The 27,520-nt window shown below is 47.0% G+C and overlaps 1 long non-coding RNA gene across 1 annotated transcript in view; it reads left to right on the top strand.

Moving 5' to 3' along the window:
* The window catches only part of LOC113459782 (uncharacterized), a 123,791-nt gene that overhangs the window by 44,661 nt on the left and 51,610 nt on the right, over window positions 1–27,520 (top strand). The window contains exon 3 of the long non-coding RNA XR_012581056.1: window positions 5,978–6,167. This is a non-coding gene — a long non-coding RNA (uncharacterized LOC113459782). The remainder of the gene's footprint in view (window positions 1–5,977; window positions 6,168–27,520) is intronic.

Raw genomic sequence — 27,520 nt, 5'->3', positions numbered from 1 at the left:
ATTCATCTTCAGCCCCCCGTTAGCTTCTCTCTGGTAATGAGCTCCTCAGACAAATGTAATAATTAAAGCTTTCCTAAATTAAATTTCCCCAGAATACGTCTACCAAAGTTTGGCTTCTCTCCTTTAAAGTCAGATATAATCTTGGAAGAATGAGGTCACCGATTTTTTTTCCTGATTGAACATTTGAGAATCAAGCTTCCATTGCCCAGGAATTCAATACCACCAGTCAAGTCCCTTTCCCCATCGCTCAAATATCTTACACTTCATCTTGCTGCAACAATGAAATCAGATTGTACCTGACATTTTCCAACAGTATTCTGTGTCTGATATTTTACTCTCAATTTGGATTAAAATTTAGCTTAATTGTGCCAAGTTATCAACTGTGTGCTGTTTTGCCATGTTCTCAGTGTTGATGGAAGCCACATTTCACTGAGATTTGTCTCATGCTTTTGTCACCTGAGGTGTGGAGGCAGGTGCTGGCTGGGTCAGGGTGCCTAACCCTGCTGCCATCTCTGTCTCACTTTGCACTGTCTTTCAAAGCCTCTGTGTGACCCCTCCTTGCAGAGCTAGGCTAGCAGGGAACTTCATTTTAACCCCTACAAAGCAGAGCCTGCTTCTGAGCTCTTGTACTTCTTGGAAGATTTCCTTGGGCTTTCCACCCTTCCCAATGATTTTCTAGGCCCGCGGTTGAGCAATCAATAATTTCATTGTCTGGTTTTAATCCAACTTGACAAGAGAGGAGAGATCTTGGAGATCCTGAGTTTGTGTCAGCCCAGATAAATCAGCCTGGACATTTCCACTGTGTCACCTCTGGAGTGCAGGCCCATGGCTGGGTGGTGTCCTCCAATGTGGTACTGAGGGGTGGAGGAGTCCAAGATGGTGTTGTTGGAAGGAATAAAGGTGTTAGCTTCTCTCTTCAGCTCTGGTAATGAGTTACCTGTGCTGTTTTGCCAGGTTCTCAGAGTTGGTGGGAGCCACATTTCGCTGGGATTTGTCTCATGGTGTCTTGACAAGAGAGGAGAGATCTTGGAGATCCCAAGTTTATGCCAGCCCAGATAAATCAGCCTGGGCCCTTCCATTGTGTCACCTCTGGAGTGCAGGCCCATGGTTGGGTGGTTGTTGGAAATTTAGCTGACTAGAGACTGGAAAAGTACAAGGCCATGGCTAATTCTAAGTCTTGCACCTGCAAGATAGTGTGTCCTTGGGCCTAGCTGAGTATGATAACAAGTGGACAGAGAGACGTAAGAAATAGAGAATGTAGGCCCAAGGGAATGAAGAAGAATTGATAGTATAGTTTAACCAATAGATCTCTTGGCTTACAGAGTATTCATAAGCTTATTACTTGCTGTATAAGTGTCTGATGCTCTCTTCAATAAACAGAACTTGTTTATCACTCATATTGAGTGTCTGAGTCTCCCCTCACCGACAAATGGCTCATCCCTGACAAAGGCCTCATTCTGCAACAGGTGGTGTCCTCCAAGGTGGTGCAGAGGGGTGGAGGAGCCCAAGATGGTGCTGTTGGAAGGAATAAAGGTGGGGCTTGTCAGAAGCAGCACTGAGAGGCTGGGAATTACCTCCCTGGCTCTGTCAGGGAGCTTCAGTCAAGGCCGTGTCCCTCTGGTGTGTGTGCCCAAAGTGACTTCCCCATCGATCCAGACAGTCAATAGGCAGCTACTTAAGAGCAAAGTTCCGTTTTCTTTCCTTATTTCTATTTCTTCTTCTTCTTCACTTTAATTATCTAAGATAGATAAGCAGCTGCAGGCCAATTAGAAAACAATTACCCGCTGTAATCAATGCTGGTGTGGAAAAAGGGTGAGCATGAGTGTAAAAGCTCAAGAAATGCCTTAAAACACAGCTCTGAGGTAACACTATCCATGACTCCCCATCCTTGAAAGCCCTTTGCTTTAACTTCCCCAAGGTAAAAAGCCAGAAATGTGAGGAGTTTCAGCCAGAAAAAAAAAAGCCAAACTTAGGGAAAGAACTATGGAAACGGTTGGATCCTTCCAAAAGTGCAGAATTAAGGGTATCAGGATAAGGATGGGGACAACAGCTCTGTGATTTTTGAGCAGGTTTTTCTGTTTTTCTATGCCTCTTTCACCTGGGAGAAAACAATCCTAATTTTATACAAGCTGTTATGGGCTCTGCACTGCCTGTTACCATTCACCAATGAGATCTGGTGGTTATAATGGATGGCTGGATGAAAATATCAACTCTGCTCTCAGCGCCAGTCAGAGGCAGTGACTAAAATGAAAGGAATTATTAGGAAAACAAGGAACAAAACCTGCTGTGGCACGTGTGTCATGAGTGGCCTGCCACTGACTCTGGCAGGAGAGGGAAATGTGGGGAAAGGTCTGGGGAGAGGCAAGAAGGATGATAAAGGTATGGAAGTGGTTCTTGCACAGAACAGCTTAAAAGGATAGGTTTTTGGAGCCCCCTGCCCTGTGTGCTAAAATCCCACAGAGATATGGGAATGACCCACCCCAGGGTCTCCCTGTTCATCCCAGGATGAAAATGTCTCCCAGGAACACGTCATACAGACCTTTCTGCTCTCTTTTTCCCAACCTCAGGGGTGCCTGAAAGGGCTTATTTCCACAGGGAAAACGCACCCTAAGAACCTTACCAGATATGGGGAAACTGGGTGATTTGTGTAGCTCTCTGATATCTTGCAAGTCAAAGTTGGTGGTTTCTCAGCTGTGTTTGGGACAGCTGGAAAAAATGGGATATTTCTGACCTAGGAGTTCAACGTCCTGGTCCTCCTGCCTGTGGCAAGCACTTGTGCTGTGTTGTGTGACCCACAAAATGAGGAGTTTATGTTCACAGTTTTGGTTTTATCTGGGTGTTGAGAGCCTCCCAGAGGAGCCTGAAACCCCTGAGCTGTGGGTGGATATCTGGGAGAGCCTGCTCCAGATGCAACTCAGTGGCAACCCAGGTGCCAAAATATCTCTGTGTGAGCAGCAGGTGGGTGAGCAAAACTGAACTGTCTGCAGTCCTGGAGAGCCTGTGTTTGGAGAGATTCCCAGCAGTCATCAGCAAAAGAAGAGCAAAAGGTGAATTTTCTCAGCAAAAGAAGAGCGAAAGGTGAATTTTCTCCATGTCTGCCAGCTCAGTCTCTCAGTTTCTTCTCTCCTCACTGTGTGTTTCTCCAAGGAATGCAATTCTGGCTGGCTCTGAAACCAGAGAGAGGGATGCTCGGCTTGGTGCTGCACTTGGCAGAATTGCTGGAGAATTAGAAATAGCAGCATTTTCCTTCCGCATTTAATCTCTCTCTGATTTCCTCTGATGGCCACCAATATTTCTGCTTCATTATATATGACATGCAATAACAAAAGTGGGGCATTTTGGTGAAATATTAGCTGCACGCCGGCGGTTGGCTCGTAATGAACTGTCTGCGTGCAGATCGCTAACTACAGCGTAATTATCAGTGAATAATTCATGGTGAATAATTGAACCATTTCAGCCCTTTCTGCCCAAATCAGACAGTGACTCATGATTTCTGGGAATTATTCTTAGAACACTTTAATGGTGCCTATTTCACACGCTGAGGTCAATCAGGAGTATCTGAAGATGGGCTGATCTGTTCCCGGGCCAGACAGGAACAGGCTTTTGTTGCAGGAACTTGAAAGGGTAGACATAAAATCCTATTCTCTTTTGTTCCGACTTGCTGCTCTGAGCCCTGCCGTCCCCTGAGCGGCTTTGCCTGTGGAATTGGGGCGCTGGAATGTTTGTGGTGAGGTGCATGCATGGGAGCAGATAACAGCACATTCCAGCAGCTGCCTTCTCAGCTCTCATCATCCCAGGCCCACAAACAACTGGCTTTGAGCTCATCCCCTCTGTGGGTCTGTGAGCAATCCATGGATTCAAGGAGCTGTAGGAATACAGGGGTGAGGAGTTTCCTTCTCCTGTGGATCAGAATGGCACCAGTTCTGAGGGGAGAAGGAAAAGGCTGATGTAAATGTGCCTCCCAAGCCTTCTGCTCAGAGAATTTTGATCTATTTCCCCAATTCCCTTTCGTTGTTCCTGCCTTCGCTTCCCAAAAACATACATGATCTGTCACAATTTATAACCTCCGGTTTAAGGAGAACGGGGCAGACAAATTAATCTCTATAAAAGCTTCTTTTTTTTATTGCACTTAATGTGCACCTTTTGCCTTGTGTAATGGAGCTTGCATTGTGAAAAAAAAATAACTTTGACATCTTCCTATTTTATCTCTTCTTTGGCTGCACGAGCATCCTGCTCCCTCCATGTGAGCCAGGGCAACTTCCCTTTCTCTCCATCTCCCTTTCAGCTGCTGTTTTGCCCAGATCTCTCTCTCTCTGCTCTGTGACATGTTTAGGTATTGTCCAGCTGCACAGATTTCCTCATTTCCTTCCCTTCTTTCTCGTCAGAGGTGTCAACACTCTTCAAAGTGCTGTAGAATCAATGCGACTTCAATTTTCCGGGGTTGTTTTGCTGGTGAGGAGCATCCTGCAGATGATGAAAAGGGGATTTTTGGGTGATTTCTGTGAACCTTGACATCCCTCCTGTGCCAGCTTGTGTTCCACATGGTGGTGGGTGTAGCCTGGTGCTCTGTGAGGAGGGATATTGGTGCTGAGAGGTGCCCGTGGATGGGGCAAGGGCATCTCCAGTGCATTTTGCCCAGGAGATTTCCTGTCTGGCATAACCCCTGCATCCTCCCCACGCTTTTCTGCATCCCCCTCCCACCCTGGTGCTCCTGGAGGGGCTCAGAGCCTCCCCTGGCTGGGATCCCACGGGGAATCAGAGTCTCCTTTGACTTTGGAGTGTCAGCCTGTAAGAGAGCTGACCCCACCGAGGATCAGGCTTGACCCCAAACTGTGAAAGAAAAATGCAGACACCCCCACAGCCCCATCCCCTTCCCCTCTGTGCCCTCTCTCCTCGTTTGCAGGACCTGGGAATGTTCAGCCCCGCGTACCCAGCAGGGCTTTGAAGATCTGCTGTACAAAAAAACGGTGGGGATGAAGACTTTGAGACTTTTTAGGGCCTTCTAGGAAAGGCGCATTGCCGCTGCAGTTACAGGAAGCTTCATTTTCAAAGCATTTTTGTTATTTTGCTCCCAAAAAGGAAAAAATCAGAGGCTGACTTGAGAATTAGACCCCCTGAGTCCAGGAGAGCTTCAATCAACTTGAATTGGTGGTGTTTTGTCAGGGAAATACAGAGAAATAGCAGCTGTGGGGTTATGGCTTTGCAATGTGAATGGGGTGGCCTTTAGGGAAGAGGAGGGATGGAAGCAGAGGGAATCAGGGTCTGCTTCCCTTTGGGAATCTCTGGCTCGAAAAACACCCAGGCAGCAAATGAACTGCCATGAACTGCTTCCTCACTCTGGAGCTGAGATTGTGACTTGCACAGCGCCTGTTTGAGAGCTCAGCTGGAGCTTCCATCATCCAGGTCTGGAGAAGAAAAGGGGGGAAAAAAACTCCAGCAAAACATGAGTTTTATCCTTTTGTATTACTTGATGTGGAAAAAACCTGGTGTGTCAGCACCTCCTGAGGTCCCCACAGTGCTGCTGAAACATGAGAGCTGCTTTGAAACCAACTGGATGGAGCTGGAAAAAAGGCTGTTAGCAGCACTGGGAAATGTCTGTGGCATCCAGGGGTTAAAGTAATGTTTTCCTCTTTCCCCTGTTCAAAAAAAAAACCCCAAAATCATGAAAAATGGACATGTTTGTCTCTGTGTTGTGGTCCCTGCCAGTGCAGAGGCACTGTGGGGTGCAGCGCCACTGGAACATGCTGCTGTCCCCATTGGGAGCTCCACTCCAGGGAAAACCCTTCCCCAGGGAAAATGAGGGCTGGGCACAGTGGGGAGAAGGCCCACCAGGATCTGGGCATGAGGAAGAACAAGTTGGGCATTTTTGTCTGGAAGAAACAAACAAAAAAAAGCCATGATTATGAAACAGATGTGAAATCCTATGGAAAAAGTGAGAAACTTGACAGCAATTCCAGTGTGTTTTCTCTTTCCACAGCATTTTTGCCTGCTTGGTGATCCTCTCCAAAGTGATGCCATCCCAGCTCCTCCTTCCAGTGTTGATCAAATGTATCCCAATATTCATGTTCCCAAAATCAAGTTATATCTCCTGGATGACTCCTGAGTATTACAGGGACTTTTATCCTCAAAATCAAGGGGAAGAGGGCACCCAACTGATTTCCCATGAGGTGAGTGTTCTGTGGATGCTGCATTAGACGCTAAAATTACCCACTGGATATTACACAGAGCATGTTGACATGAAAAAAAATAGGCTATTTTCTCTTTCTGAGTAGAAAGAAATTGGCTGTGTGCACTCAGACATGCTCCAGATTTGGATACTGCATCATTGTGAAAGGGATGTGAGGTGGAGAATATCTGGGGTATTGGTATGTAAATGAACACTTTAATTATTGCAGTCTGGTTGCTGATTTCCCGTGTCTGGTGCAGCCAGAGCACCTGGATCCTGTAGGGATGTGGAGAATTTTTTTGGATCAGGTGAACAGCTGGGGGCTGGCACATCTGGGCAATGCATGGATGTGACGGTGTTCAGAGGGGTCTGAGGATGAGGGAAGAGATGGGAATGTTGACTCCATGTTTCAGAAGGCTTGATTTATTATTTTATGATATATATTACATTAAAACCATGCTAAAAGAATAGAGGAAAAGGTTCCATCAGAAGGCTAGCTGAGAATAGAATAGGAAGGAATGATAACTAAGGCTTGGTGCTCAGCTCTCTGTCTGAGCCAGCTGACTGTGATTGGCCATTAATTACAAACATCTAACATGGACCAATCAAAGATCCACCTGTTGCATTCCACAGCAGCAGATAACCATTGTTTACATTTTGTTCCTGAGGCCACTCAGCTTCTCAGGAGGAAAAAATCCTAAGGAAAGGATTTTTCATGAAAAGATGTTTGCAACGCATGGAGAACACCTGACCCATGGTGGGAGGTGGAAAGGCAAAAGGGATTTTGGTGCTGTGCCGTGAGGTTTTTGAAGCCCACTCCTAAATCTGGAGCTGAGGCAGAGCAGGGGTGCCAAGGGCTCCAGCCCCCAGCCATGCCAGGGCTTTGCCTCCTCATTATCTCATGGATCCCCCCTGTCTGTGCCCCAGGCTTTTCGCAGACCCCCATTATTTCCGATCCCCTTCACTTGTCAAAAGCAATTTGGCCACTTGTTATCGGTCAGACAAAACAGCTCTGGGCTCTGCCAGCCTCATGTGGGGGCTGCTCCAGACCTTTCTCCCCCTCTTCCCCTCTCCCTGGGCTGAGCTGCTGAGGGGAGCATTCACCAGCCCCAATTAGCAGCCCAGGAATTTTAATTAGTCGAGCAGTCAATTATATCACTGGACACCCTTTGCCCTCTCTCCCGCTGTCCATGGGCAAAGCTCCCAGCCCTGCTCCGAGATCCAGAGGGGCCCAGCTGCCCCAGATCCGGGTTTGTCCCCTCTGGGGCACAGCCCCATCCATGACCTCCCCTTGAACTGGGGCTGGGTGCCCTCCCAAGAGGGACACAGAGCAGGGGAGAGCTCTGGGCTCCACTCTCTCACTTGGGGATGAATGGGATGGGGAGGTTTGGAGAGAGCAGCCTTTCCTTCCCTTCTGATGTGCTCCTTGATGCTGAGGTACCTGTCAGCTCTCCTCTGAGGCTGGCTCACAAGCTGGGACACCAGGGGAGCTGCCAGCTTGTTAACGCTGTCACTTGCCTATCAATGAGAATCCCTTTGGATCTGCTCTGCTATTTCTGCTTTATTTGCTTCCTAAAATTGCCTCCTCTCCCACTCCCGCACTCAGGGCTTTGCTGCATCTCCAAGGTAGCACTTCTGCCCACCACTGCTTCCTCACCTTGCTGGGGCATCAAAAACCTGTCCTAAACTCACTGGCCCTGGCCATTGATTAAAGTCCTTCTTAATTTTAGTGTTTCTTATAGTTGTGTGTCAAGTGTTGCTCTTTTTGCTGTACGATCAGGCTGCAGTGAGTCTCAAATCTGCACCAAATCACATCCTCAAGGTGCTGGATGTGCTTTACAAGGTGACACAGCTGGTGACAGGACCCTGCACAGGCATTCCCAAAATCTGGTCATGCTCCAAAGTGTCTTGTACCAGTTCTTTTCTGAACAGTGAATGCCCCTTTCTGGGGCCTGAAGCAGCTTGGTCATCCCTCCCTCCATCTCTTTCTCCATCCCTTCCTCCATCCCTTCCTCATTCATTTCTCCATCCCTTCCTCCATCTCTTTCTCTATCCTTTCCTCCATCGTTTCCTCCATCCCTTCCTCCATCCTTTCCTTCATCCCTTCCTCATCCCTTCCTCCATCCTTTCTTCCATCCTTTCCTACATCCTTTCCTCCATCCTTTCCTCCATCCTTTCCTCCATCCTTTCCTCCATCCTTTCCTCCATTCTTTCCTACATCCCTTTCCTCTGCTGTGCCAAGTGTGATATGGGGAACGTCTGGTAGGCACGTGTAAAAATAGGATTATCAGGGAAAAAAAAATAAAAATAAAGTGACTGTGGAAAGGACATTTTACCATCCTGCCTTAACCCTCCTCCTCCTCTTCTTCCTCGCTGTAACGTCAGGGGCTCTCAGGTTGCGCTCAGAGTGGTTTTCTCTATGAATCAAGCACAGTTTAATAGCGGTGGGTTTTAATGTGCCTCAAGCACAGGGAAAAAAATAATGGGGTCTGATCTCAATGCAAAGGGGAGGGGAAAAGGTTTGGAGGAGAAGCCAAAGGCCCTGAAGGAAACTGTGCTTTGCTGTTGGCCACTCTCTCAGTTCTGGGTAAAGAGAACGGGATGACTCCCATACCATGAGGACACTTCCTCCCCTTGCAAGGTGCTTGGCAAGGGACTGAGAGAAGCTCCTAGCTTCAAACCAGCTGGAATGTTAGGTTGAAATACTTTGCAGAACCTCAGGTTATTAATACATTGCAGAACCTCAGGTTATTAATGCTTTGCAGAACCTCAGGTTAACCTCAGAGGTTTCCCACTAGGGAAACACCAAAAGGATGAAGCGAATCAAGCAGAGGGGAGAAGACCACAGTCAAACGAGGAGAAAACAGCTGATCCCACGCTTCCCTGACAAGCCTCTCTGTTGCTTTGATTGATCTCTGCGAGGAACAAAGCTCTGCCAGGCTGCCAAGAGTCTTGTGTACCCTGTCAGGCTGGTTTGAGTGCCTGTGTCTATTGTGAATGCAAGATCTGAGAGGAAGGCATCTTGCTCGAGATTTAACTGTGTTCCTTCTGTTCCCATCCTTTCCAGCTGTAAACATCCCAGGATTGGAGCAAAACTGGCTGTTTTGTAATTCCTGGGTGGCGCAGAGCAGGACAGGCTTTGCTGGTCACAGTGAACTCTCAGTTTTCTCATTAAATTAAATAGATGTGATTTAAAATAAATATTACTATATTATATAATAATATATTATTGTTATATAATAATAAATATTTAATATTAAAAGTAAATATTCCAGGATTGGATCAAAACTGGCTGTTTTGTAGCTCCTGGGTGACACAGAGCAGGACAGGCTTTGCTGGTCACAGCGAACTGTCGGTTTTCTCATTAAATTAAATAGATGTGATTTAAAATAAATATTATTATATTATATAATGACATATTATTGTTGTTATATTATATAATAATAAATATTAAATATAAATATCCCAGGATTGGAGCAATACTGGCTGTTTTGTAACTCCTGGGTGACGCAGAGCAGGACAGGCTTTGCTGGTCACAGTGAACTGTCAGTTTTATCATTAAATTAAATAGATGTGATTTAAAATAAATATTATTAGATTATATAATAATAACAATAATATATTAATAATGATAATGATAATGATAATGATAATGATAATGATAATAAAAATATTAAAAATAAATATCTCAGGATTGGAGCAAAACTGGCTGTTTTATAACTCCTGGGTGACGCAGAGCAGGACAGGCTTTGCTGGTCACAGTGAACTGTCAGTTTTCTCATTAAATTAAACAGATGTGATTTGCAGGGATGTGGTACAGGCAGCACATTAACCCCCTCCTCAGAAGGATGGACACTGTTCAAACCACAAAAAACCACGCTCCTTCACCCTTTGCCCTGCCTTTTATCCCATGCTGTTGGGAGCAGACCTTTGGATGCTGTGAAATACTTTGATTTCCCCTTTGAAAATCAAAGTGAGGGAGGACAGGCACATCCAGCTGCTGGGACTGGTGTTTGCTGCTTTCTGACAAAGACAGAGAATCTGCTCCTTCTGTGGGGGGAAGGAAAAGCTCAGGAGCTCATGAGTGTGGGAAAAGCAGCTCATTTTGTGCCTGGAGAAGGAGGATGGAGGGCTTGTGTCTTCTCTGTCCTCATTCCTTCCTTCTGCAGGGCAGAGGTTCCTCCAAACACCCCTGATTTGAGATGAGGATCAGCTTTTTTCACAGCAGTTCAGCCTTCACTTAGAACCCTAAATAACAGCCAGGTTCTTTGGGAAAGGCACCACATCCAGCAGCTCATAATGTTGCTGGACTCACTTGAAACTCCTGGCTGTAATGGCTACAATTATGAATTAATGGCCTTAAATTCACCATCAGACCTAATGCCGAGTTCTCCTGCCTGCTTCTTGTTTCCATTCTGCCTTCTCATCGCTGTTCCACAATTATTTGTCATTAGTTATTAATCTTGAAAGCATCAGCTTTATTTTCCCTTATTTTCCTCCAAGAAACCCCTGCCCACTCCCAGGTTTTTATTGTTCTCTGTTTTCCATCGCTCCTTCCCTTGCCTCAAGGGAGCTGTCCTTGGAGCTGAATGGACCCTCTGCTACCAGAGCATCCAAATATCACCCAAATATGCCCAGCTCTGCATCCCTGGGCAGTCCTGTGGGACAGGAGAGCTGTTAGTGAGGAGGGACCCCTCTGGTGGGTCACATCTCCTTCAGTCATCCAGTGTTCCTAGAGATGTTGGAAATCCTGAGAATTTCAGACTTTCTGTGCTGACAGGCACTGACCCCCAGGAGAACACTGCATTTGACTTGAGGCCGTGGAGAACGCTTCCAAAATTGAATAAGAGAACTGAAATCATGGGTGTGTATCTTGAATAGAGGTGTGTGATATCACGCGGTGGAAAACTTAGAGTTTAAGGTTTTAGAGAAGGTTTTAAAGAGTTTTAAAGGTTTTAAAGAATCAAGATTGAGGTTTTAAAGAATTTTAGAGGTTTTAAAGAATTTTAGAGGTTTTAAAGAGTTTTAAAGGTTTTAAAGAATCGAGGTTGGTTCCTACCTCGATCTCCATTGCTTCCTCCACTCTCCCTGAGTCTGACTCCAACAGGGTTTTTCACCGCTCCTGAAGTTCTTGTCTTCTTGCTGTTGCCAGGTTTCCTTTCTTCTTCCATTTTTCTTGTGGAGAAAGTGGAGACAAAGCAGGGGCCAAAAGAAGCCAGTTGAACCAGGCTTGTGTCCAAACCCTGTGTGAGATTTTGGCAAAGGTGACCAACAGTGGCAAAAAATATTAACTCTGATAGCTGAGCATTCTGTGGCTTTAATTACAGAATTCACCAGGGCTCTGGCAGTGGATCCCTGGGCAATAGAGACTGGGAGAGGAAGGTAAAAAAATAATCTGGGCAGCAAAAACCTCATATTTTATTTTTTTAAATATTTTTCGCCTCAGGGTGGATTTTTTCCCCCCTGCCTGTCTTGTATTCAGTGAGACCACATGGAACATTTGTTTCAGGGGGTACCAAAGTGGGAGAAAATTGGACATTTTTGAGAGAATTGAGACAAAATCTATCTTGCAGGAAGAAAATAATCAATAACAGCAGAGAGTTGCAGGAAGCAGAGAAATTGTGACATTTAGAGAATAACCTAAAATTCAGCTGGACACGTGACCAACAGGGAAAACAATCCATTTGTGACATTTGGGGACCAGCTCCATCACAAATTTGCCAAACCCACATATGTGCTCCCCTTTTCCACTGCTAAACGTGGGGAAATGGTGGTTGGGAGGGAGAGGGGAGAAAAGGGTTATTTCTGTTTAAATATGTTGGGGCTGGAAGGGATCAAAAGCTGCGCCGAGTCTTCCCTGAAGCACCAAACATTTTTTCTGCCAACCAAGTGCCCAGGACTTGGCAAGGCTTCACTGACTTGATCTCTCTCCAGTAGTCAAATGCTGCTATGGAAATCTTCCAAGGAGCTGATGACTGATCATTAGTGTTGTTCAAAAACACGTTTTCAGCTTTTCAGGCTGGGCAGAGCCACGGCAGGAACGTGGAGGAGCTTTACCTTCCAAAGGCTGGCTTAGAGCTTAACTAACCCCTCAGCCCTGCATCTGCTGCTGCTGTAAGCAGGGAAGGTGAGGGCTGGGCTGTGCTTTTGGGTCAGGACCAATCCCCTTGGTGGCAGAATTTTGGCTACTCTCACTCCGTGTCCTTGCCTGTAATCCCCAGGGATCCAAGCCTGTGACCGTGCTCACAGGGGTCTCAGGGTGAGGGAAGAGATGAGGATCTGACCCTGTGTTTCAGAAGGCTTGATTTATTATTTTATCATATATATTACATTAAAACTATACTAAAAGAATAGAAGAAAGGATTTCATCAGAAGAATAGCTAAGAATAGAAAAAGAAAGAATGATAACAAAGGTTTGTGGCCCAGCTCTCTGTCCAAGCCAGCTGGGCTGTGATTGGCCATTAATTACAAACATCTAACATGGGCCAATCAAAGATCTACTTATTGCATTCCACAGCAGCAGATAATCATTGTTCACATTTTGTTCCTGAGGTCTCTCAGCTTCTCAGGAGGAAAAATCCTAAGGAAAGGATTTTCCATAAAAGATGTCTGCAACACAAGTCCGTGCTGGTTGTGTCCCCCCCCCCCCCCCCCCCCAGGTCTGGTTTTGCTTTTGTGGGGAAATATAGACCCAATAAACACCAAATAGAGAGAATTTGTGGGGGTGACAGGCATCCAGCAGGCACCTGCTGTGTTTGCTCCTGCCTCTGTGTGTGCCCAAGGGAGTGATGCTCTGGGAAGGATGGAGGCCTTTGGCTCAGCAGTTTTCCACCCAGTTTCAGCTGAATGGAGAAGGGGAGGGTGCAACACCTTTTTGACTCTGTTTCCCATTGGGAGAAACCCACAGGGATTTTCCTTGGTGGGCAAGTGTGCTGCATCTGCCTGCCTGCTTCCTCTCCATCTGCTGGCAATGGAGAGCCATGGGCTGGCTGCGGCAGGAACAGATTTGTGCCAAGAGAAAACCTGGATGCCTCTGGAAATCTTTAATCCTTTCCCAGCCCTGAGCATCCCTCTAGGACAATCGGTTTTAAAGCTTGTGGAAAGGGGGAGCTGTGTTTGACATATGGCTTAAAAAATGCTCGTGTGCTCACAGCCCTAGAATTACCCAAATGCTGTAGCAGGGCTAAGGGGGAAGAGATCAGCCAAACACTATTTTTCCACCTAAAACTAGCTAAGATGGATTTTGAGGGGAAAAGCACAGGCAAAGTGGCCCTATTAAAGCAAGGTAGCAGAGGCAAGTCATAATTTCAGAACACAGTGCCTGCCCTTTCTTGCTGCCTAGCAGAAATCAAAACAAAAATAAGTTGAGAAACCTTTTTCAGCCTCATTTTCGAAGCCATCTCTGACCACGAAATAGCCCTGAAATGAGAGTGAGAAGTTAAGAGCCACACAGGGAGACTTAGGAAAGGAGCTGGTGGAGTGCTGGGAAGGTTTGTTTTGTGTGCAAAATGTATTATTACCTACCCTGGAAAACACAGGACATTATATTGCTTTACATTTGGGGTGTTTTTGCTGCAAGGCTCCAGAGTGATTTGTGGTGGTGGGGCTGAGGGAAGATAACAAATGGGAGATTATGAAGAATGGAATTTTCCCCCCCTTCAGTTACAGTATTAAATAGCTGCTTGTATCACAGCAATTTCTTTCCCTCTCCCCCTTTTTCTTTTTGTGGTGTGCTGAGATAAAAAAAAAATCCTTTATTTGCTAATGCCACTTATTTAATTTAATCAGGCTGAAGTACACCTTTAATAAATTTGCCTCCGAAATGAAAAATTACAAAGATGTGGCAGAAGAATATTTTAATGAAAACTGATGATGTAGCAAGTTAGAGCAGAATTATGTCCTCTCCCTGCCCTTTCCTAGCACAAAGCAGCACAAGAGAGCAGCCAAATATCCCTCAGAAAATCACAGGGCTGTGCCACAGAACCCTTTTTAGTTTTCCTGTCCCAAAATCCATTCTCTTGAGGGGTTGTTTGCTGATTTCTAGACAGCCTGCCAAGAAACCCAGGAGTAACAGCACTGAAATAAGGCAAGGCAGCAGGATCAGGCTGCAGGATGTGTGATGCCCAGGTGCTGGGATATTCATGGCAGAGGCTGTTCAAGGGCAGGGGATGCATGACAAGGAGAACTATTCTTGGATGGATCCTCAACCAGTCCCAAATCCACCCTGCTCTCCTTCCAGATGATGGCACTCAATGGTGCCAGCAAATATTTACCTGCTTCTCAAGCTGGGGGAGCAGCAAAGCAAGGATGCAAAAATAATCAACATTTCCAAGTGGCTGTAAGGAGGAAGATCCACAGGAATTCAAGGCTGAATTGCCCCCAGAAATGCTGGGGTTTTGTCTTTTGAGCATTTCCCTTTTCTTCTGCGCAGGTATATTAAAGAAAAAGGCCATGGGGTTATCACCAGGCTAAGGTGCAGCATCACAGTGACCTCAAAGGAGGTCTTGGCTACTCACAGCCCTGTTTTCCTCCAAAATCTCTCTTTATTCATGAAGCTGATCACCATGAAGCTGTCACGTGGAGGAATGGAAGTTTTGGAAACAAAATAAACCCAGGAGGTCAGCAAGCCTCCAGAATCAGGAGACGCACACCTGCTCTTGGAAGCAATGTGTCCAAACCCGCCACGCTGGCCAGGTCTCACTTTGGCAACAAATAGAAAAGATAAATCTGGACTGAAAAGTGTGAATCCTTTTCTGTGTTGGGCACCTTGGTGTGAATCACTGCCATTTGTTAGAGGGAAGGTCCTTTGCCTAGCCCTGGATCCCTTCCTCGTTGTGCTTGGTGTGTCAGTGATGTCGTGGTGATGACAAATTTATGACATTGGAACATGAGTCCCTGGGAGCCATTGTGACAGATGAAGTACTGCAGACCCCTCAGCCAGTGGGTCTGAATCCCACAGCTGCTCTCTTGGGTTGGGCAGACATTTTAGGAGCTCCCAAGCTCCATCGGCTCTAGAACAGAGGTGGCAACCAAAGCTGTCCATAAAATATCCTCTTTCCCAGAGGGTGAGCCGTGTTTTTCCAGGTTTGCCTGTGACGCTTTTCCCAGTTTCCATGAAAACAAATCGCAGTTTTCATAAACACAAGCTACCATCTGGCCCTGGAACGTTGGTGGGTGTTTTTATCTGCCTTCCATGGGATTTGCAAACTGTTGGGAAAATCCTAGCGAGGTGAAAGGGAGAAGTTTTGGCACGGCTCCACGGAGCTGCTGCTCCAGCCCCCATTGCTCACACGCCAAGGGTTCAGTTGCCTTGAGTGCTTCAGAGTATCATCCCAGGGAGGCTTTTCCTCATCCCTTCACCTGGAAAGAGCCACCCAACAGCTCTTCCTTTGAGGCTGCTCCGGTGCAAGCTGTGCTCAGTGGTGACTCAGTGCTGGGTACAGGCCTGGCACCATCTGCCCATAGCCGTGGTGCTCCCATCCAGGAGCACAGCACCAGGACAAACCAGCACAGCACGGGGTTCCACAGGCTCCCCACCAGCACAAACCAATCCTCACCTGAGGAAAAGCTCCTCCCCTGTCCCCAGATTCACCTAGCAAAGCCATTAGCACTGCCATTAAATGTTTAGCTTGGTGTGCTGTCCTACCTGTGAGTGGGGAAGGGCAAAGGCAGGAGCAGATGGGACAGGGATGATTCACAGCCTGGTGTTACATCCCAGAGCTCCAGCCAGGGAGCTGCTTAAATCAAATCAGCCTCAGTAATGAGAAAGGACATAATTAGATGCTTTAGCAGCCGTGGCTGCCCTGTGTGAGGTTTTGCACCATCTCCATGGATTGGCTTTTCAGAGCAGGGCGACATTTGGATGAATTGCCTGGAAGGAACGCTGGATCTGGGCTGTGGGAGTGGAGGGGGCATCTCCAGGATGATGGGAATGGAAGTGGCGGAAGGAAGGAAGGAAGGAAGTGGCGCAAGGAAGTGGCGGAAGGAAGTGGCGGAAGTGGCGGAAGTGGCGGAAGTGGCGGAAGTGGCGGAAGTGGCGGAAGTGGCGGAAGTGGCGGAAGTGGCGGAAGGAAGGAAGGAAGGAAGGAAGGAAGGAAGGAAGGAAGGAAGGAAGGAGAGACTTGGCCAAACACATTTTATGGAGCTTGTTGAGGTAGGAAATGCTTCCTCCAAGGGTGTCCATCCAGGACAGAGCAGATCACGCTCAAAACCTCTGCTGGAGAGAGAGCTGGTATTACTTAAATATGCACAGGGCCAGAGAGGGAATCAGCAGAGCAAACATGAAAATCCTTCGTCTTCACAGGGAATGTTCATAACCCACGGATTGCATTTCTTAGCCTGGCGTAAGTTCCCCCTCCCTCTCTAAAGAATCAAAAATTAAATTAAAAGTTCTTGGAAGAGAAATCCCCAGATTTCACAACTCACACAATTCTTGTTTCCTGGCTAGTTGTCATTCCCAGTGCAGGATATTGACACATTCAGATAAGGGTATTCTGGGGTTCTTTAGGTCTTTCTTGGACTCTGGACTTGTTTGGACATTTAGAAATGGGAGCCAGCACATCTCATTTCCTGCACAATTCCCGTGGGAAGCCCCCTCAGCCCAAGGAAGAGACCCTTCCATCAGTCACTGAGGTCCCCTTGATCTGAAGCGTGCTGCACAAACACAAGGCAAGGATAAAGAACAGATCTGGTGCTTGCCAAAAACGATTTTTATGCAAAAAGCATCACAAACGTTTGCAGATGAGAGAAAAAAAAGAGAAAAGTATCAACATGAGCACCTCCTTGGACACTGCTGCTCTGAGCTGCTGTTTCCCTTCCAGTCCTTTCCCTGCATCTCTGAGACAAACCAGGAGCACTCTTGTATTTAATAACAGGGGAAATTCAAGTGATTTCGATCAATCAGCCTTGCCCAGGGTCTCTGAGGACTGCAGCTCCTGCTCTCCTCCCCTTCCCTGTTACACTCCAAAACTACTCAAGGAGATCACGTTTGTAGGCTGGCAATTAATAAAGCTATCCCATCATTCAGAAAAAAAAAGGGAAATTGTGTTAAAGTCAGATTGTGGGCTCAGCTGCTTAACAGCAAAATTGTGTGCCAGGCTGGATTTTAGCCTGCTTGGCATTTTTTAAACAAAGCATTGTCCATCTACTTCAGCTCAAAGGGCTGGAAAGAGAGAAATAAACGTTTTCCTGGGGCCAGCCTGAAAAAGCTCTTCATCTTGGCTCTGAAAAGGAAGAGCCGAGGATCTGATTGTGCCTAAATGGATCAATTTTCCCCTCCCCTATGAAGTCTATCAAGCTGCCATCTCTTGAAATCTATTTGAGCAGCCTCCTCATCTCTGGTGGCCTCTTTGTGGTGGTACCCCTGGGTACTGGGGGAGTAGAAGAAGTGAGATGCACCAGGGAGCTGGTGCAGGAGGGTTAAAGAATAGAGAAAATGAGAACACACAATCTCTTCCACACTTTGCTCAATGTGCAAGGGGAAAAAAAAGAAAAATCACCTCTTCCCTTTAGTGAAAGCCATTAAAGAGAAAGAGGGAAGGAGAAAGGAAGGAAGAGGAGAGTCATTACAAGGCTTTGAATCTGGAGGCCTTTTCAATCTGCTGCACTGAATGCAGGTTGTCAGCAAAGAAGAAAAGCAGCCGCTCTGCTGATAAGGCAGGGACCAGTAAAACCTGCTGTGCTCCTAATGAATCCTGACGAAGCACTTTGGGAGGAGAGGGAAGGGAAAAACCACGGGCTTGGTGGGTTTTGCCCTGTGGTGTGGCTCTTGTCTGAACCAAGGAGGGACTCAACGGTTAGTGCAGAACTGTCCTGGGTGAAAGGGACAGTCCCTGAGGGGCTCCAGGCATGCAATAACTGCAGGAGGCAGCTCCCTTCCTCTTGCACCTGATTTATCTCCAACCATGGGGACTGGGAGGAGGCAGTCTTGCTCCTGCATGGGTTTATGTGGGAATTGGAAAAACAGAAACTGCCACAGGCACTGAAGGGTTTGGTTTGCAGCCTTGGGAGAAGCTTGGATGGATGTAGAAATACAATACATAGATATTAAGCAGAAAAATCATAAAGTTATGTTTCTATAGTTGTAAGTAAGAATATGCCTTAATTAAGTGAGAAATGGGTAAGATGGTGAAGGGTTTATAGTGCAGTAATGCAATAGTGTGGGGTAGGTTGGGAGTTTAGAAGTTGTAACAGAAGCAGATGTGTGAGACAGAAGCCACTGGACAAAAGTACCTGCACTGCAGCAGAAGTAAGTAAAGGTGATAGGTTAGAAAAGCAAAATATGCCTTGTGGCACCTGTCTACTGGACTAGAAAGTTCTGTAAGTCTTGGAACAAAGAACTTGTGATTGCTTTGAGCTATGGCCGACTTCCTGCTCCTCTAAAATCTCACAGCCTGAGACTGATGTCTATGTGAGCAATGAATCCTTCTGAGCCTGACGGTGGTTCAGGGCCAGGTGAAGATGCTGCCATGGGGTTATCCCTAAAGCTTGGGCTCGGGCTCTCTGTCCATGGTTTCACCTCTTCTTGCAGACCAAGTGGTGAGCTCATTGAGGCAAAGGATTTCCAGCTCATTGTGAGCTTTTCTACCCCCAACCCGACCCACGGAGTGAGTAGCAGTGTGTGCCTCCCCTGGTGCCCCCATTCCAGCTGTGAGCAGATGTGTGTCCCTCGTGGATGGTCCCGTGGAGCCTGTCCCCCTGCAGCCAGCTGGGACAGCAAGTGTTCTTGTTCAGGCCCTAACTGTGCTGCCTTCAGCAAAGGTAACTTTTCCTTTTGTGGAGAGAGGGAAGAAAGGGGAGAGATGGACGAGCAGGGATGACAACAGTGGGAATTAGCAGTCCACACAGCCCAGAGATGTGTGTAGTAACCTCTTTTATGTCTTATTCTCGCCCAGGGATACCTTTATCTTCAGCAGCTAGGAAGGATTTTTAATCTTCTTCACAAAGACAATCTTTGCAGGAAGAGGAAACAATCAGCTTTTATGGGGCTGTTCATTCCTTTATTTATTTGCAAATTCTCAGCAACAGTCAAACTTGAGCAAAGGATAAAAATAAGGAAACAAAACAAAACAAAAAAAAAGAAACAATCCAGAAAAGGTGAACAGAAAGATGGGTATTTTTCTTCTTACTGTATCTCACAGAATGAGAAATGGATGTCTTACATGTCTATAAATAATAGCCATCTATAAGTTACCAGCATTGAGATGTAAATGAGGTAACAGTGGGAATTTCATCTCGTTCAGCATGAAAAATGAGTCTCCTGTTCCAGAGGGTTTCAGGACATGCCTTTGAAGCTGCAGACAGACCTTTTGCTGGAGCAGGGAGCAGCAAGGCAGGCAGGTGAGCTCCAGATGAGCCCCCTCTGCCTCCCGAGCATCCTCCAGCCTGGCCGGGCTTCCCACCACTAAAAACTGGAGTGGGAAGAGGAAGGGGCAGTGTGCTGCTGAAAATGGGATATCTATAATTCTGCTTGAAGTCTGGGAAGGGGCCTTCTGGATGTCCTTCCCTCTGGATTGTCCATGTGGCAGGTGTGCAGAGAGGCAAGGGGGCTCTGGGCTCTCCAAGCACCGAGATGTTTTTCCTCTTGATAGGATGAGTGTCTGACAGCACTTTGAATCCATCCTTGTCTCCAATTTTCCATCAGAAAGTTAGCATACAAAGAGCTCTTGATGCATCTCCTCATTCTCCATGAGTGTTTCCAGCCCTGGCATACCAATTTCTCAAACTCCTTATTAACAATTCCAAAGGAGATCCTATTAAACTGGTGCTGTCAAGTTGGGTAGGACCGGCCTCTCTTCATCTGTCAAGGAGTCTCCTCTTGATTCCAACTGCCTTAAAAACACAATGAGAGAGAGAAAAAAAAAAAAAAAGGGCAAACTAGGTAAACTACACCTCGAATTCACAGCATTTGTTGGGAAAACACAGGTTTTGATCATTGTTACCTAACGTTATGGAAACTGCTGGTTAAACCACATAGTTCAGGATTAGGAAATCAGGATCACAAAGGTGAAGATCGATCATAGTTTGGCTCCCTCTGAGAGCTCTTGTCAGGAGATGAAGGAAAAACCCTACAATAAATGAGATTCCCCCGGTGCTGTCACATCCCTCCTTTTTGCAAGAGGTTTTTGTTCACAACAGTATGACAGGAAATATCTTTTTGGAAAAAATCATATCGCATTATTGGAAAGATGCTGCTCCTGAAGAGCTTTGTGGTCTCCACTCCTGATTTCTTATATACATATAAATGGCCTTTCACAGATTCTTGGAATGATTTGGGTTGGAAGGGACCCTAAAGATCATCTTGTTCCAACCCCCTGTCAGGGGCCAGACCATCTTCTTTCACTTATTAAAACACAGAAAAGCAATTAGATCTTGCAGCTCAGACTGTGATTAATCATCCCACAAACAGCATATGGACAAGGAGAAAAGGAATAGTTCCTGAATCATGTGGGACGTGTTCAAGTGATGAACAAACTGGGATAATCTGGGAAAACATCTGTTGGATTCTGCAGGCTCCCCTGGAGCTGCTGTTTAGGGCATTTTAGCCCTAAAACCTGGCTTTGCCCATAAACCACAGGTTTGTGGGTGGAGAAATGTTCTAATCTTGGTGCTTTGTGAATGTGGGGTGTGGAGATTCATCCACAGCAGTGGAAAAGGGAATAACAGCATTTCTGTCCCACTGCTGCTGACCTTTCCTTGGAGAAGTCCTCCTCTGGTGCACATGGTTTGTTCACCATCCACCCGCTGACTTCTTCCTTTCCCTGCCCAATATCTGAGTGCTGCTGTAGTAAATTGTCATTACAAAGCTACAAATAGTTCACAGCACTCCAATTAGGGAGCTGCACTTAATTGCATGGGGGGGGGAAAGGCAGAGGAAAAAATGAGCTGCTGCTGCAGACCTCGATGAGGAGACCCTCTATGAGGAGACCCCCTGAACTCAGCAGAAGGCATCCTCAGGTCCCTCCAGGGGCTGGAGAGAATGGGGTCAGATGGGGGGATATTCCCACTGGGACACGGGGTGAGGAGAGAGGGAGGCACCTCTTAGAAGACAGAAATAAGTGGTGATGTTGGAGAGTGGGAAGAGTGGAGGCTTTTGGAGCTCTGACAGCCAAGCCTGACATCAGAGGTGCCTTTTGGGTGTGGATGAGCAGCTTCACCCCATTCTCCTTGCTGCTGGCATCCCTCTGAGTGAATGAAGCACGGCCCATGGCTCACCTTTCCCTCCAGCCATTCCACACTTGGGGGAAATGTCACACTTTCACAGTGCTCTGCTGCTTCCAGGGGTGTCAGAACCCAGAACATCCCTGTGGCTGTGCTGAGCAGCCCAGACCCTGCCAGGGGGCTCACAGACCCTGGCACAGAGCCCAAAATGCCCCTGTGGGTTTGATTATGACCCATGGAAAAAATCACCAACCTTATATGAAGATTAGCAAGCCACAACAGTTTAGGTAGAATATTAGTGAAGTTAACACGAGGTGTAAAAGTAGACTTTGGGGGTTTTGGTATGGGGGTTCAGGGGGCAAGATGGAGGGAACTGGGCATGTCCAGCCTTTCTCCTTCTTCTTCTTGGCCTCCATCTTCTGCTGTGATGATGGCACTTTTAGATTGGTTTAGAGTAGAAGCTCACTGTCTAACATAGGGGTATTGGAAAGTAATTGTAAATATTGTACATGTAGTTTTTAGTATAAAGACATAAGGGCAGGCAGAGTGCCTGGAACTGTCATGCTGAGCAGACCTGGGCAAGACAGGAGAAAATTTTTTATAGATAAGATACAATAAACAACCTTGAGACTGAGAAATGAAGAGCTCTGACTCCTTCTTCAAGCGTCGGGCTGGGAAAAGAGACTTTCCAACCTTTCTTGGGTTCACTGTGACCAGCTAAAGATCCCGACACAGGGGGTCTGTGCAGAAACCAAGGGGGGAACTTGGAGGAGGAAATGATGTCTCTGCTTGCCCCCAGAGCTTTGCTGAAGTCATTGATGCTGCTGGGATCTCCTGAAGGATGCAGGAATCCATCCAGGATTCCAGCCCAGGGTGGAGCAGCAACCTCGGGGGCTTTGTCTGCCAACTTCTGCCAGAGTGCCCCAAAAAGCAGAGTGCAAAAACTGCTCTGGGAGCCGGGAAGAGTACTTGAGAGTGTCCTTTTCACATTGCACATTGGCCTTCCTTTCCAACGCCTTTGGAGCAATTTGCATGGCATTACCCACAATGCCTGCAGCTGTAATGCTATTACAGCTTGGCAGCCTCTCTAACCTAATGATGACAAACACTGCAGCAATCCTTATCTGCTCTTTGCCAAAAAAACCCCAATAATTATTTGGGGGAGAAAAAAAATTGATTTTTCTGCTCTTTTTTTCCTCTTTTTCCCATGTGTTTTTCTTGCTTTAAAAAGGCTCAGGAGGAAGGAACTGGAGAATGGGAAGTTTAGGAAAGGGCTGGCCTTGATGACAACTACAAGGTAGAGAGCACATTGCTAAAGCACAGCCCATGTCCTGCCAGCCCTTCTCCTGCCTTTTTCCCTGATTCATTTATTACCAGCCATATTTCCTTTCATCCACTTTCATCTCAGCTTCAGGGCAGGGACCTCTTTGGCAGAAATGCTGCTGGGTGATGATGGTTTCTTCCAAGTCTGTGTTGATCTCCAGGCTCCCATGCTCATCTTTTGATAGGAAATACATATCTGTGTGATAAAATGGGATATTCGGTGCCTGAAGATAATTTATGCTTTTCTGGCAATGCTGAGTTGGTGTTTGAACCTAAGAAACCATTCTGAAAACAAAGTCACAGCAGCATGCTGGGATCTTGCTGAGGTGTGGGAGAGGTATCCAGGTTCCCTTGTGAAGCTGCCCCTCCCTCCTCCTCCCACTCTCTGGCTTATTAATTAACCTCTGTTAATTAAGGCTCAGCTCTCATTGCTAGAAGGTATCGGTGTGTTCAGAGCTTAGCAGGATTAAATATTATTAGATGTTCTTGGAAAATAGGAATGCCTCTGTGCTTGGAGCTTTGATTTCTGGGGGCTGGCCTGTAAACTGGAGCTAGAAAACTGAGAGAAAGTTTTTTTGTGTGTGTAGCCATGCCCAAAGTAATGAGTTTGGAGAGAGAGAGAAAAAGAAATAAATCTGTTTTCAGCAGCAGAACTCTCCTTAACCTCACCTCTGGAAAAGAGGGAGCAGCCAGGTGACATGGGAGATGCCACAACCCAAATGCAGGAGCTTTGTTTGGCTGAGATCAGCTGAAGTTTGCCTGCTTTGTTGACCCCTTTGCCACGTGTGCCCAGCACTGAGCCCTCTGGTGCTGCCCTACACCCTGGCCTGGAATGTGAGCAGGGTGTTCTCATCCCTCTGCCCCTTTGTGTGAGCATCCTACAGGGCAGCAGGAGCCTACAAAGTGAGCAAACACAATATTTACATCAGCGAGAGTGCCCGTGTTTGAGCAGAAGCTAAACAATTGAAAGGGGAGATTGATTTGTTATGTTAAGGGGTAAAGCGGGTCAGGGTTATGAAAAGAAGCTTTAAATCCCATTCACAAAAGCAACATCCCAAATCCCCGCGCTGCTCTTTCAGAGCTGGAAATGTCACAAAGAGATAATTCAGGAGGTGCCACATGAAAGTGGCTGGGATGATGGCCACTTCATCCACTTCAGTACAGCTGGACTGGGAGCTGGCGTTGGAATATTCAGGCTGTTTCCAGGTTGTTGGTTGATTTATTATTTATTTTAACTCAGGGGCACAAAGCTGAGAATTTCCCATAAAATAAGAAGCCGGATTCGGAGAGGCAGCTTGTTTAGATAACAATGCAGCAACCTAAAATTGTTACAAAGAGCTTATAAAAGTAAACAAAGCGAGCGTGAGAGAAATTCAAATGCTTCCCTTCCCCCACTGCCCCAGTCAAACTTTTAATTGCCAGGAATTCAAAGCAGCTGCATTTTCTGCTGGAAAACTGCTCGGCTGCATTTTTATGGCAGCTCCCTTTCGTGTAGGAGCCTCAGGAGCAGGATGGGGCCCTGCTCCATGGGTCAGATGGGCTGTGTGTGCAGCAGGGAATTTTGGGGACGTGTGTGGGGGAAGCCAGAAAGGCTCTGGCTGCCTATTAGGCAGCTCATAATATTTCATGGCAGAAAAAAAAAAAAGAGGGTTATTTGGCCCTGAGTCATGCAATGAATGGCCTTCAGCATGTTTCACCCATTTTCCCATGAGCAGGCTGTGACTTTTTCCTCCCCAAATGAACCATGACAAGCCCCTATCCAAACAGCAATAATAGTAGTAATAACAGTAATTATCCCAGCAGCAATATTAATCATAAAAACCCTTTTTTTTTTTTTTTCCCTTTTTAATTCACTGCTCTCGAGAGCACTGAGATCACACAGCGCTCCAGCAGGGCTGCTGCTGTGCAGGGATGCTGCTGCTCCAGGACCTTCCTGGCCAGGAGCTTGGTGACCCAGAGCTTGTTTGGGGTGCCCTGAGACCCGTGGGGCAGAGTTTGGGCATTCCCAGCTGGGGGAGCTCCGTGTGCTTGGTCCCTTTTGCTTCCAGGGATGCCCTGCGTGGATGCCCTCTCCCACTCACCAAATCCCAGCAGCCTTGCCAAGAGGGAGTTAAATCCTCCTCTGATGCTGCTGAAGCCATGCCCAGCCCCAGGTGCTGCCCTGTGTGTCCCCAGAGCTCTCTGGGGGCAGGGACTGGTGACACATTGATGGAAGGGACAAGGAAGTTCATCCAATGGGAAAGGACAGCTGGGAGAGCAGTATCCTGGATGCTTTGCTGCTTGGGAGCTTTTCCCCTCCATTCTCTTTTCCTCTCTATTCTCTTTTTCCCCCTCTGTTCTCTTTTTGCCTCTGCTTTCTTTCCCCCTCTATTCTCTTTTTCCTCTATTCTCTTTTCCCCTCCATTCTCTTTTCCCTCTATTCTCTTTCCCCCTCTGTTCTCCTTCCCCCACTATTCTTTTTCCCTCTATTCCCTTTTCCCCTCTGTTCTCTTTTCCCCGTCTTTTTCCCCTCTATTTTCCTTTTTCCTCTGTTCTCTTTTCCCCTCTATTCTCTTTTCCTCTCTATTCTCTTTCCCCCTCTATTCTGTTTTCCCCTCTGTTTTCTTTTCCCCTCTATTCTCTTTCCCTCTCTATTCTCTTTCCCTCTCTATTCTCTTTTCCCCTCTATTTGTTTTTCTCCTTCTATTCTCTTTTTCCCCTCTCTATTCTTTTTCCCCTTCTATTCTCTTTCCCCCCCTGTTCTCTTTCCTCCTTCTATTCTCTTCTCCCTCTATTTTCCCCTCTATTCTCTTTCCCCCCCAATTCTCTTTTTCCCCTTTGCTCTCCCCAAAGCAGCCTCTCTGTCCCCAATCTCCAGAGGCCCAAATGGCAGCAGATTTGGGGAGCTGTGTCAGGGCTGCAGCCTGAGGTGATGCTGGTCCATGGAGGGGTTCCTGACCAAGCCAAGGAAATGCAGCCCCCATCCCAATCATCCCAATGCTCTTCTGGATGCTTGGCACCACAGCAATTCATCACTTTGTAAATATCTTCTGCTTTATTACATAAGCAATAAGCACTTTGTCGGAAACTGCATAACTTATAATCCAATTAAACAATAATTATGTTGTAATGGCTTTGTAACTATGGCATTAATTAACTTTTATTGCCTTGTAAATTAAGCATGGTATTGATATGGAATTGGGAGCAGACAGCTGGCTCTGGTGGCAGTAGGAGAGGGACAGGGAGCCCCAAAAGCTGTTGGGGCCACCATCAAGATCTGTGGTCACATTGTTGGCCTTAGCAGGAGGGAGCTTTGTCCAAGCTGTGAGCATCCTGCTCCTCCTGGGGAGGTCTCTTAGAGAGGGGTCCTGGTGGCCAGGGGTTTCTGGGGACCAGGTCTGTGGCACTGACAGGGAGCTGGTGGCTGCTGGAGGAGTGGGAAGCTGGTTCCACACACCCATACATGGATGTTCATCCACACCAAGCACCCAATTCCCCCACAGCTGGCAGGTGCTCAAGAGGTGGGAGCTGTGGTGAGGTGCTCTGATCCCTATCATCCCTTCTCAGCATTGCACCACTGGGAAATCCTGCTCCTGGAGAGGGCTCCTGAGCTGAGGATGGTGCTCCAGGTGGAGCAGGAGGAAAATCCTGCCTGTGCTCCTCACCCCCACTTACAGCCAGGGATTTGGTGAGTGGATGTGTGTGAAGGACACATCCCATCCTGGGACAGGCAGCCATGCTCTACACGGCACCAGTGGCTTTCCCTGAGTCCAGCAAGCTGAACCCTGGTGACATTGGTAGCCAAACTGAGGTGCCAAGCTCTGACCCAATACAGCTGCTTCATCTCTGGGGGGATTCTGTGCACCTGCATTGATGCTCCTTGATACCTCGGAGGTGGCAAGGGAAACATTTGCGGCCTAAACTCTTGGGGAAGATGAAACAGGAAAGCCTTATAAATATGATTGCCTGGCAAAAGATTTTGAGACTATGGAAACTATAAGCCAGATTGAAATGAAAGTAAGCTTTGAGATCCCTCAGTTACTGAACACCTGGAAAACAATGATGTAGCCAAACTGAAAGCAATCCCCTTTTGATGGAACAACACCCTCTGCCTGCAGACAGGCCCAAGGGTCAGAGCAGACCCTGCCAGCTTGGCAGAAGGGGCCCAAAGAGGAGTTTTTAGGGTTTAAAATGTAGCACAGTATGGTAATGTAGTGATTCTTACAGGCTGTGTGGAAATGCTATAGAATTTGTATATTGTACTAGATTGGTTAGTGAGAATCAGAATATTCAACACAGAAGAAGGTTTATTGAAACAGGAACCTCACTCTCTTAGCCCTTTTACTCTCTTATGCTTTTACTCTCTCACCCTCTCATCCTCTCTGCCCCTCTCTCCTCTCAGGCCCGCTCCAAGCTGTGGTTGGCAGCTCTCAGCAGGGCCCTGCACCCAGGCCCTCTGCAATAAACCCCAAGTTCCAAAACCAGAAGAAGATTTATTGTATTGTAACGGGAACCTCGCTCTCTCATCCTCTTTCCCACTCTCTTTACCCCTCTTTCTCTCTGGGGCCTGCTCTGGGCTGTGGCAGCTCCCAGCAATAAACCCCAAATCCCAGCAGGGCCCTGCACCCAGGCCCTCTGCAATAAACCCCAAATCCCAGCAGGGCCCTGCACCCAGGCCCTTTACAATAAACCCCAAGCTCCTGTCCTGGCTGCAGAGATCTCTGATCCATCCCAACTGTCCTACCCCCCAATGCTCCTACAGATGTGTGTGAGGGACACATCCCATGCTCTACACGGCACCAGTGGCTTTCCCTGAGTCCAGCAAGCTGAATCCTGTGCCATTGGTAGCCAAAATGAGTGCCAAGCTCCGACCCAACACAGCTGCTTCATCTC

Source organism: Zonotrichia albicollis, chromosome 7, assembly GCF_047830755.1.
Source record: "Zonotrichia albicollis isolate bZonAlb1 chromosome 7, bZonAlb1.hap1, whole genome shotgun sequence".
Lineage (NCBI taxonomy): Eukaryota > Metazoa > Chordata > Aves > Passeriformes > Passerellidae > Zonotrichia > Zonotrichia albicollis.
This window is presented reverse-complemented; position numbering and strand designations above follow the sequence as displayed.